This window comes from Podarcis tiliguerta, assembly GCF_965153285.1.
Source record: "Podarcis tiliguerta genome assembly, chromosome: 7".
Lineage (NCBI taxonomy): Eukaryota > Metazoa > Chordata > Lepidosauria > Squamata > Lacertidae > Podarcis > Podarcis tiliguerta.
The window spans coordinates 10,688,598-10,701,157 of NC_139540.1; the positions used below are offsets into that span (position 1 = coordinate 10,688,598).

At 46.0% G+C, this 12,560-nt stretch overlaps 1 protein-coding gene across 2 annotated transcripts in view; it reads left to right on the forward strand.

The window, feature by feature from the left end:
- KCNQ3 (potassium voltage-gated channel subfamily Q member 3) overlaps window positions 1–12,560 on the forward strand; it is a 159,224-nt gene that overhangs the window by 84,748 nt on the left and 61,916 nt on the right. The window lies entirely within an intron of this gene.

Here is a 12,560-nt window from a genome sequence, read left to right on the forward strand (position 1 = left end):
CCACTCTGGCTTCCTAAGAAAAGCTGAACAACTTTGCCTTTCCCAAAAAAGCTCAGCAACTTTTGGTTTCTAGCCAAAAAGTTGACCATCAGATTAAGGTCCACTATTTGACTGCGGATTCAGGACCCTAAACTGTGTTTTATATAATCGACTTTTGATTATGTTCTGTGTATATCGCAATGCTCATTCGGTTTCATTCATTCATTCATATATTCCATTTCCTTCATTCATTTGCTTCCTAAAAAAAGCTGAACAACTTTGGCTTCCCAGAAAAAGTCCAACAACTTTGATCCATCCAACGACAATGGGTAGATCACTGCTAGTTTTTTTACACTGTGAGTAGATCGCAGCCTCTTGGGAGTTGGACGTCCCTGGACTAGGTGGAATTTGAGAGTGATAGAACAGAAAGTACAGTGGCAACAAGATCAGATTACCCAACGTAGGAGTGACGTAGATTAATTGGAGACGGAGGGGGTGAACATGTACTGGGAGCAATGCCATTTCTAGAGAGATATGCATTCCTTTATCTGTGGCTGTGATTATTAAAGAAACTAACTGGTAAGGGAGTGGTGCTGTGGTCTAAACCACAGAGCCTAGGGCTTGCTGATCAGAAGGTTGGCAGTTCAAATCCCCATGATGGGGTGAGCTCCTGTTGTTCGATCCCAGCTCCTGCCGACCTAGCAGTTCGAAAGCACGTCAAAGTACAAGTAGATAAATAGGTACCACTCTGGCGGGAAGGTAAACGGCGTTTCCGTGCGCTGCTCTGATTTGCCAGAAGCGGCTTAGTCATGCTGGCCACATGACCCAGAAGCTGTCTGTGAACAAACGCTGGCTCCCTCGGCCTATAGAGTGAGATGAGCGCCGCAACCCCAGAGTCATCTGCGAGTGGACCTAATGGTCAGGGGTACCTTTACCTTTAACTGGTAAGAACGCTCCTTTCTTTTGATCTGCTTATATAATGCCACCAAGGGAGGGATCCCATTCCCCGAAGCCTGACACCAGGTGAGGGTAGCCGATGGGTCTCAAAGCCTCGGTGAGTTAGGGACCTTTCCCCTGAATGCAAGGCAGGCTCCGGCAGATTGAAGATCAAGGGAAGTTATAGTGCCACTGTATTCTGCTCTGGTCAGACCTCACCTGGAGTACTGTGTCCAGTTCTGGGCACCACAGTTCAAGAAGGACACTGACAAACTGGAACGTGTCCAGAGGAGGGCAACCAAAATGGTCAGAGGCCTGGAAACGATGCCTTATGAGGAACAGCTAAGGGAGCTGGGCATGTTTAGCCTGGAGAAGAGGAGGTTAAGGGGTGATATGATAGCCATGTTCAAATATATAAAAGGATGTCACATGGAGGAGGGAGAAAGGTTGTTTTCTGGTGCTCCAGAGAAGCGGACACGGAGCAATGGATCCAAACTACAAGAAAGAAGATTCCACCTAAACATTAGGAAGAACTTCCTGACAGTTAGAGCTGTTCGACAGTGGAATTTGCTGCCAAGGAGTGTGGTGGAGTCTCCTTCTTTGGAGATCTTTAAGCAGAGGCTTGACAACCATATGTCAGGAGTGCTCTGATGGTGTTTCCTGCTTGGAGGGGGTTGGACTTGATGGCCCTTGTGGTCTCTTCCAACTCTATGATTCTATGAAGGGACAAGACCAAGAACATGCATGTCCCTTTAAAATAGGGAAGATATGCAACTGAACAAGGCTAACCATGCCTGATGGCCTCTGGGCTTCACAGAATGCTGCAGGCAACTGAGGGTGCATCTCACTACTGTGGTGATAGAGGGTTACCTCGTTCTCCAATGATTCCTTGTGGCTGCTACATTACTACATTTTTAACCTGCAGATACATATCAGCATCTGATTAAAACTCTTGCTTTATCTCTTTGTCTCTTAAAGGGGCGCATTTCAAAGATGGCTCCATGTCGGAGATTTAAAGTCTCTGAGAGTCTTTCCTGGGCGGACATTTCTCTCTCCCTCCCCTCTGCCAGCCCATTTTATGGGATTTGTAATAAAATACTGTAAATGGCTTACTTAACGGGTCAACCTTTTTTTTCTTCCCTGGTATAATATCGAAACTGCAATTCCCAGCACATTTCAATACATCAAGAGGGAATAGTAGAAATTTACAGCTAATGAAATATTGAGGAGGGCGATTACCTAATCTGCTCCTGGGGACTTGGCAGCCAGGCACACGATAGCTGAGTGCTGTGCTGTCACTGGAGTTTTTCGGGGTATAAAAACTTGCAACATTTTGTTGCAGCGTGGAGCCCTGCAGTTCAGGGTTCCAGGGGCTCTGCTCCATCCCTCCTCCCCAGTTTTATGTTTCCGTCACAGCAGTCAGCAATCCGTGAACCCTGGAAACATTTAGGGACCCACCAGACACTTCCTGTTTGTGTGTGTGTGTGTGTGTTCTGCAATAACTGAATATTGTAGTAGCTCAGCTTGGTAGAGCACAAGACTCTTAATCTCCTTGTCATGGGTTCGAGCCCCACATAGGGCAAAAGATTCATGCATTAATAACAACAATAATTTTATTATTTATAGCCCACCCATCTGTCTGGGTTTCCCCAGCCACTCTGGGAGGCTTCTGGCTGATATAAAAACATAATAAAAGGTCAAACATTCAGGGGGTTGGACTAGATGACCCTCGTTGTCCCTTCCAACTCTAGAGTTCTATGATTCTATGAATTGATGCAATAATAGAGCTTAAGTGGTGGGTTTATACTGGATCTTCCTACTTCATTAGTCATTCTGTGATGCTTCCCAGTGCTGCTGTATTATTGCCAGTGATTTTTCGAGAAGGACTCACCATGTTTTCTTATAATGGCAATGGCATCCACCTGAGAGGTGCTGGAACTGAGTTTCGGTGAATTCCGGCTAAAAAAAAGTCCCGATTATCGCCATCTGGAGGGGGTCTTTTGCCCTATAGTGCAACAAAAGCCGGTGTCTAGGAACTGCACCCAGAAGACCAAAAACTGTATTGAGGAGTTAGTGATATAACATGGAGCTCTCCCTGCCTCTGTTCCGTCCCCTTACCGTGCTCTTGCTACATTTTTTGATGGCGTGAGAACAGCCTTCAATGTCCTGAGAACGTTGGGAGGAGGTGAAGACCCCATACAGCTGCCTTAATCAGCTGTAGAGGATAATGATGGCTACCTTCTTTGATGTTGGACACTGTTTTGGGAAAATGAGGCATTGGGAGGGGGTGGCTATTGGAGGATCTGCACGTAGCCAGTTGGAAGCCACACAGGCTATCTGTAAAATCGGACGGTTTGGGCAGAGTTTCTTTGAAGCTCGTGCACGGACTGATTGGCCGCAGGACCGTGCAAATTGGGGCTACTGGGGGAGTCGCTTCGCTGCTTCTTGAGGGCTTCCAAGTGGCAGATTGAAGTGCTTGCTTGGTATGTACACATTGCCTGCTGTTTTGGAACAAAACCTTTAATCTTCTCACCCATTTGTGTATTTTGTATTGCTTCTGAATCTCATTTAAAAGAACCACCTTGCCTTTGGCATGACGGCCGAACAACCTCCCCACCCTGCCTCGAACATTTGTGGGGTGAAGATTCAGGACAGATGAAGGAATGTTCTTCTTTGAATGTACATTTCCGAGCACAATTCAAAGTGTTGGTGCTGACCTTTAAAGCCCTAAACAGCCTCTGTCCAGTATATCTGAAGGAGCGTCTCCACCCCCATCGTTCTGCCCGGACACTGAGGTCTAGTGCCAAGGGCCTTCTGGCGGTTCCCTCACTGCAAGAAGCCAAGTTACAGGGAACCAGGCAGAGGGCCTTCTCGGTAGTGGCACCCCCCCCTGTGGAACGCCCTCCCACCAGATGTCAAAGAGAAGAACAACTACCAGACTTTTAGAAGACATCTGAAGGCAGTCCTCTTTAGGGAAGCTTTTAATGTTTAACAGACTACTGTATTTTAATACTTTGCTGGAAGCCACCCGGAGTAGCTGAGGAAGCTCAGCCAGATGGGCGGGGTATGTATAAATAAATAAATAAATAAATAAATAAATAAATAAATAAAATAATAATTTAATCAGTTTGTACTTAAACTATGGAGCTCACTCCCAGAGGAGGCAGCGGTGGTCAACAACCTAGATGGCTTTAGAATAGGGATGTCCAACTCCCAAGAGACTGCGATCTACTCCCACTATGAGAAAACTGCCAGTGATCTATCCATTGGATTGACCAAAGTTGTTGAGTTTTTTTTTTGGGGGGGGGGGAGATAAATCAGGATCACGCGATCGACCAAGATTGACCAGGGGCGCCCCGCAATCGACCAGTAGATCACAATCAACCTGTTGGACATGCCTTCTTTGGAAGATGATGAAACCAGTGGAGGACAAGGCTCCCAATGACTACTACCCATGAGGGCTGCCTGCACAACGGGAGACAGTAATGCTTCTGAAGACCAGCTGCTAGAAGCCACCGGATAGTGCCCTTGTGCTTTCAGGCTTCCCATCTGGTTGGCCACTGCGGGAACAAGGTGCTGGACTAGATGGGCCACTGGCCTGATCTTCTTATGCTCTGATGATGTGCTCACAATGTGCATGTTCAGCATTGAGGAGAAACCACTGCTCTGCCAGTCAGGATCCCTGATTGTCTCCCACATAGGTGGGGGGGGGCACTCTGTGCATGCCTGTGTCCCTGTCTGCATATTGGACCCTTCTCATTTGCAGGCCTGTCCATGTTTCCTGTTGTGAACATTACTAGAGGGACACAGAGCCAATTATCAGCAGCATCCACAATGTGCAGGCAATGCCGACTATTGCATGAGCTTATGCAGGGGATTCCCCAACCTGATGCCTTCCAGATGTTCTGGTGGCTGCACAGCTCTTCTGGCTAGCAGTAATGGGAGTTGTGGTTGAAAGCATCTTGAGGGCACCATGTTGGAGAAGAGTGATTCAAGGAGAGGGATGACGTCACTGCAGGAACTGGGGAGAAAGACAGCAATGCACTCTTAATTACATCTTGTCATCTAGGCTTGATGGTTCCTTCCTGTTCTTCCCTCTGAAAGTCTTAGTCTAACTTATTTTTCTTTTAAAAAAACTTTCTAATGATAGTGACCATCCATGACCTATCTAGTTCGTGATGCGCAGCCTGCAATTTCCTGGTTTTAATTTTCTTCTCTTTGCTTCTGCGGAAGCCAGTTGCTATAACCAGTGGCACAATTATATTTAACTGGTTCTCTCCCCCCCCTTCTTGACCAGGAAACACATTCATTGCAACTTGCCGCCTCCTCACCTTCAACCATCTTTCCAGGACCGTTTGCCATTGTTGTGTGAAGGTTAGACTCCAGTATGCTGGTGAAGTCTTTGTCCATGGAGTTTTCTTGGCAGGGATACTGGAGTGGCTTGCCAGTTCCTGCTCCAGGTGGATCACGTTTGGTCAAAACTCTCCACTATGACCTGTCCATCTTGGGTGCCCTGCTCGGCATAGTTCATAGCTTCTCTGAGTTATTCAAGCCCCTTCGCCATGGCAAGGCAGTGATCCATGATGACCAGAGCACGCCAGGCACTCCTGTCTTCCACTGCCTCCCACAGTTTGGTCAAAATCATGCTGGTAGCTTTGAGAACACTGTCCAACCATCTCATCCTCTGTCGTCCCCTTCTCCTTGTGCCCTCCATCTTTCCCAACATCAGGGTCTTTTCCAGGGAATCTTCTCTTCTCATGAGGTGGCCAAAGTACTGGAGCCTCAGCTTCAGGATCTGTCCTTCCAGTGAGCACTCAGGGCTGATTTACTTAAGAATGGATCAGTTTGATCTTCTTGCAGTCCATGGGACTCTCAAGAGTCTCCTCCAGCACCATAATTCAAAAGCATCAATTCTTCGTCAAGCAGCCTTCTTTATGGTCCAGCTCTCACTTCCATACATCACTACTGGGAAAACCATAGCTTGAACTGTATGGACCTTTGTTGGCAAAGTGATGTCTCTGCTTTTTAAGATGCTGTCTAGGTTTGCCATTGCTTTCCTCCCAAGAAGCAGGCGTCTTTTAATTTCATGACAGTTGTCACCATCTGCAGTGATCATGGAGCCCAAGAAAGTAAAATCTCTCACTGCCTCCATTTCTTTCCCTTCTATTTGCCAGGAGGTGATGGGACCAGTGGCCATGATCTTAGTTTTTTAGATGTTGAGCTTCAGACCACTCTTGGAAACAGTATATACCAGGGGGACCTTTGGGGGTGGCCTGGCCAAGCTCTTCTCATCTTATGTTCTTAGAAGATGATGCATTGGCTGAAATCTAAGAGCATCAAAGTATCTGGAAAGCCAAATTATTATTGGCATTGACACATCGTTTGAGCTCCTGCTGCCTGGCTGCTGGCCAATCAGCTGGCTTGCCCAGTCCCTCTGCTACTGTTGGTTTGAGGCAGCCCTTTGTGGCAAGTTACGCCGTTGGAGAGATTCCCTGATATGCCTGATTTGTCGCAGGAGCATTACTGCCATCAGAGCTGAGCTGGCTCGGATTTATTGATCTTTCAGTCAAGGACTCAGCAAGCCTCTGCTCCCATACCCCAGCCAGTCAAATAATTACCCGCTTGCTTAGACATCTGGATTATTTTTTGTATCTTTTCGTTCCAAACTTTCCCATGCTACAGCAAGAGTTTTGAAATGTTGCTGGGTGTTTCTCGATAAATATATATCTATATTATTATTATTATTATTATTATTATTATTATTATTATTAATTATTGATATACGATAGAGTAAGCTCCTGTTGCTCCATCCCAGCTCCTGCCAACCTAGCTCTTCGATAGCACACCAGTGCAAGTAGATAAATAGGTATCGCTGCGGCAGGAAGGTAAATGGCATTTCTGTGGGCTCTGGCACTCGTCATGGTGTCCTGTTGTACCAGAAGTGGTTTAGTCATGCTGGCCACATGACCCAGAAAGCTGTCTGTGGACAAACACCGGCTCCCTCAGCCTGAAAAGCAAGATGAGCACCGCAACCACATAGTCGCCTCTGACTGGACTTAACCGTCCAGGGGTCCTTTGTCTTATTATTGCATCACAAATTTCAAAAGCAGTTCTGAGTTACAACAGATCAGCAGCCATCTTGCATTGTTATAAGGTAAAGGTAAAGGGACTCCTGACCATTAGGTCCAGTCGTGGCCGACTCTGGGGTTGCAGTGCTCATCTTGGACCCCTGACCATTAGGTCCAGTCGTGGCCAACTCTGGGGTTGCGGTGCTCATCTCGCTTTACTGGCCAAGGGAGTCGGCGTACAGCTTCCGGGTCATGTGGCCAGCATGACTAAGCCGCTTCTGGCAAACCAGAGCAGCGCACGGAAACGCCATTTACCTTCCCGCTGGAGCAGTACCTATTTATCTACTTGCACTTTAATGTGCTTTTGAACTGCTAGGTTGGCAGGAGCAGGGACCAAGCAACGGGAGCTCACCCGTCATGGGGATTTGAACCACCAACATTCTGATCGGCAAGTCCTAGGCTCTGCGGTTTAACCCACAGCACTACCCGCGTCCCTATTGTTATAAGAGGCACAGCCTTTTTGCACTCCAGTATCCTGTCATTGTCAGAAGCCTTGTTCTACGGAATGCTGCATCTAGCATTGAAAATAGATTCTATTTCCGGGCATTGGCCTAGGAAAGCGGGCCTTCAATTAGGGACCTTCACACAGGTGGAAAAAAGCAATAAGAGGTTTTCCAGTGCAGTGAGCACTTCAATTTCATGGGCTGCTTTCACAAGGGAAAGTTATAAGCCAGAGCTGTCGAGTAATATTGCCCAGGGCTCATATCAGTCTCCCCAGAGATCCCTGAACTGCCCTTTGTTAGCCCTTCCAAATCTAACATATATTATTCAACCAACTTCAATGCTGGAGACTTGGTAGCCTACGGCATTTGCCAATGTGAAACTCTTCACTCCTTCCCCCAATTTCCCCTCTAAATTAGGCTGAAAATGATGGTAAATAAACAAACAGTAGGACGGACAGTTCCACTTCAGACAACAGGTGGGGGAAATCCTGTTTTTGAATGCTCCTCTGATTTGAAAAAACAACCCCCAAAAACAGATGAACAGTAGCTCCTGGCAAGTAGAAGAGGAGGAAGCAAGTTCAGCTCTGTTTTCCCCACTGATGTGCTACCTTTATGCCTGTAGGGAGTTTGGGGGTTTATTTTAAAAAACAACAACCCAGGGAGAATTCAAAAATGGTATTCTGTCACCTGTATCAGAAGTGGAGCAATCCACTTTCTCATCTCAACTTTACTGGGTGTGTATTCATTTCTTTGAATTTATATATTGGTTAATGCTGTAGTTTCTAAACTGTGTACAATAGGGATACAACATACATCATGAAATCAGTTAAGATTAACCATAGTAAAAAGGTAAAGGGACCCCTGACCTTTAAGTCCAGTGGCGAATGACTCTGGGGTTGTGGTGCTCAACTCGCTTTACTGGCTGAGGGAGCTGATGTTTGTCCGCAGACAGTTTTTCTGGGTCATGTGGCCAGCATGACTAAGCTGCTTCTGGCGAACCGGAGCAGTGCATGGGAACACTGTTTACCTTCCTGCCAGAGCGGTACCTATTTGTCTACTTGCACTTTGATGTGCTTTCGATCTGCTAGGTTGACAGGAGCAGGGACTGAGCAACGGGAGCTCACCCCGTTGCGGGGATTCGAACCGCCGACCTTCTGATCTGCAAGCCCTAGGCTCTGTGGTTTAACCCACAGTGCCACCCGCGTCCCATTAACCATAGTATCAGGGGGAAAAACTCACTTAAAATACAAAGTTAGTAATAGGGCATCTCTTACAGGGGATGTGCAAAGACATATGGGGAGACTGCAGGATCAGACCCATGGCCCATCTACTTCAGCCTCCTTTCCTCACAGTGGCCAACCAGATGCCTATGGGAAAACACAAGCAGGACTCGAACACAGAATCACTCTCCCCTTCTGCGGTTTCTAGCATTGCTGTCTCCAACTTTGCAGAGCCATCCTGACTAGTAGCCATTGTTATCTTTATCCTACACAAATTTTTCCAGTCCTCTTTTTAAGCCTTCCAAGTTGGTGGCCTCCTGCAGCAGCGAGTTCCATAGTTGAATCTTTTGCTGCATGCACAAGCTTTGAGTCTGGCAGAAGTCTTCAGCGGACAAATGAGCTCCACGATATTCCATACAGATACTGCACGCTCCAAGCCCGTAAATGCCCATTGTCTCGCCTCTGTTGCATCTTCCGACTTTCATTTCTTATGTTCTGAATTTTTGTTTGTCTTCCGTCTCTTCTGAGGATATCAGCAGGGGGTTAATGTGATTCTTCTACAGAGTTGGGCTTCCTTAATTAAAACAACAACAGCCCCAAAGACGAACTGGTTGCCTTTTCCTTGCTTGTGTGACTGTACTTATTATTTTCTAGCTCCTGCTGTTATCTCCAGCAATCAGATCCAAGAAGATGATCTGATGCTGTATTTGCATCCGGACAATACTTTAGGGAGGCTGTTTTTCTTTTGTCAGAATGAGGGGAGGGGAGGCTCTCTGGGCTGATTCATACTTGCATCTCGAGCGCTGCAACATCACGGTTCTTTTTGCTCATTTAGCATTTGGTTGGAGTTTTAGCACATGCAAGGAAGGTGAAATTGTGCCTCCTTGCCCACCCACAATGCATTGGGGAGGGGGATAATAATTGGGTGCTGTTCAGTCCTAGTCCTGATTGTTAGTTTCTGTTTGCCACTCTGCAGTGCCCTTGGAGTCACAAGACTCTTTTTTGCATTCCAGAGACATTCCAGACTGTTGGAAGTCTCACGGAAGACGGATGTGACGTTACTGGTTTCCTGTTCCTTTGTTGTTCAGTTGCTCTCTGCTTTCACAGAGAGTGGATGTTTATTTTCTGTCTGCGTAGCTAGAAATAAAACTCTTAGCGATGTAGCTCATAAATCTCATCACTTCTGCTGCTTTGAAACTCTGCTGAATGGGAACATGCTTGGAGCCTTATCAGAGGCTCAGGTCGTTAATTACCGTCGGAGGAGAGAACGAAGGCTCGACCGGAGGAGTCGCTCGGTCGAACGCAGGTTCTGACACTGCTTACATTCACATGATTTCCAGCAACTGGCATTCAGACGTGCACTTTGCCTGAGAACAGCATGGGTAGAACGTCATTGTGGCTAGATGCCATAGGTGCCAACCTGGGGCCCTGGGTGCCTGAGCACCCACAAAATTCCCCATGAAGGGGCCGGGCACCCACAAATTTTGATGCCAGGGCCATGCATGCTGCATGGCACCCACGGTCTCGGGCACTCACGGTCGTGGGGCCAAGATGGCACTCCTGCTAAATGCCATATTGCAGACAGCATGCATGGCCAGAGTGGACCACAGATTTCCCAGCCCTGGTCTAGGGAAATTGATCCCTCAGTCCTCAATATCTAAGTGAATTATGTACAGTGGTACCTCGGGTTACAAACACCTCGGTTTACAAACACTTCGGGTTACAGACTCTGCTAACTGTATATATATGTAGAGATAGAGAGAGAGAATATTTCAATTGAACAAAATAAAATGGAAATAAAAAAGTGAACAACCAATAAAATATAATGAAGTAAAAAAGTATATTACAGTGGTACCTCGGGTTACATATGCTTCAGGTTGTAGACTCCGCTAACCCGGAAGTAGTACCTTGGGTTAAGAACTTTACCTCAGGATGAGAATAGAAATTGCACGGTGGCGGTGTGGCGGCAGTGGGAGGCCCCGTTAGCTAAAGTAGTACCTCATGTTAAGAACTGTTTCCAGTTAAGAACGGACCTCCGGAATGAATTAAGTTCGTAACCAGAGGTACCACTGTATATATATATATATAGAGAGAGAGAATATTTCAATTGAACAAAATAAAATGTAAATAAAAAGCGAATAACCAATAAAATATAATGAAGTAAAAAAGTATATTATATCACTATATATGCAAAATTCCATATGTGCTTGTGTAGTACAGTCATACCTCATGTTACGTTTGCTTCATGTTACGCTCTTTCTGGTTATGTCCCACGGGTTACTTCTGGGTTTTGCCGCTCGCGCATGCGCAGAAGCGCAAAATGACGTCACGCACATGCGCAGAAGCGGCGAATCACAACCTGCATGTGTGCAGATGTGGCGCTGCCGGTTGCACTCTTTTCATGTTGCGAACAGACCTCCGGAACGGATCCCGTTTGCAACCAGAGGTACCACTGTATATAGGTATATAAAACGTTATTATTATCGAAATACATATATGATTATTTATAACCTACTATATTTTTTATGAATGCATTCCAAGTATCGCTTAACTTGTCTGTGCAAAGTCTACATCTATATGCAATCTGTTCATAAACTTCAAGTGTTGTCATAACCTCAATCCATTGATTGAAGAGGACCACAGATTTATCTTTCTAGTGCGTCAATATAGTCTTTTGACCATAGTAAAGGCATGAAGGATCCATTTATGTTATCCATTTGTCAGATTCCATATTGTATGTGTGTAATTCAGAAGAATATTTTCCTCTGAGATGTTTAACTTTTTCTGCACAGTCGTTTTAACAGAATCCAATACTTTCTCCCAAAACTTAGTAAGTGAAGGACATTGTAAACTCATGTATTTCAAAGAACTATCAAAGAAGCATTATCCTCGTTATATCTCCAACCATATGCTGTCTTAGACAGTCCTTTTCTATATAAACATAATGGAATCCAGTAAATTCTAAATATTATTTTCTGTTGTAGAGGTCATAATTTAAGATCCAGAGATGCCTTTGTTAAAGAAGCTAAAACACTTTCCCACTGTCTACTTAACAAAGGAACCTCCAATTCTTTGTTCCACTCATTTCTTAAAATCTGTGAATTGAATTGATTCGTTGATACCAGATATCTATAACAAGTAATCATAGGCTTTTTAGTTTCAAAACATTTGACCAATTGTTCCAATATCTCTGATATCTCAGAAGCTGTAAAAGCTGCCAGTCTAAACAAAGTAAATGTTGCAACTGCAAATTGGGCTGCATTCGATAGATGATATTTATCCCTTAAGGCAATGTACAGTCGTACCTCGGAAGTCGAACAGAATCCTTTCCAGAAGTCCATTCTACTTCCAAAATTTTCGGAAACCAAAGCACGGCTTCCGATTGGCTGCAGGAATCTCCAAAGAATGTTCGCAAACTGGAACACTCATTTCTGGGTTTGCGGCATTCAGGAACCAAAACACAAGGCGTTTGGGAACCAAGGTACGACTGTACATGTAAAATTCATCTGCCTCACCTACCAGTTGTTTCAAAGTCAGTATACCTGCGGACTTCCGGAGGCGGCGCGAAACCGTGATGGCGGACCTCTTCGAGCTCTGAAGAGGGGCACCGCAGAAAAGGGTTGTTTCGCTACGGCGCAGCGGCAACCCATTAAGAAAAACCACGGACAGAGAGAGTCCGTGGCCGTGGGACTCGGCGGGCACCTGGAGCGACCCCAAATTCGCGGAAGGGACCCCGTAAGGGGCTCCGGAGTGAAGGAGGGGGAGCGGTGCTGTGAGTTCATCGCTCTTTCTGCGGAGGCGAAGCCGCGCGGCTGTCACGGATGAGCGCTGACCTTTCTTCCAAAAAATACTAC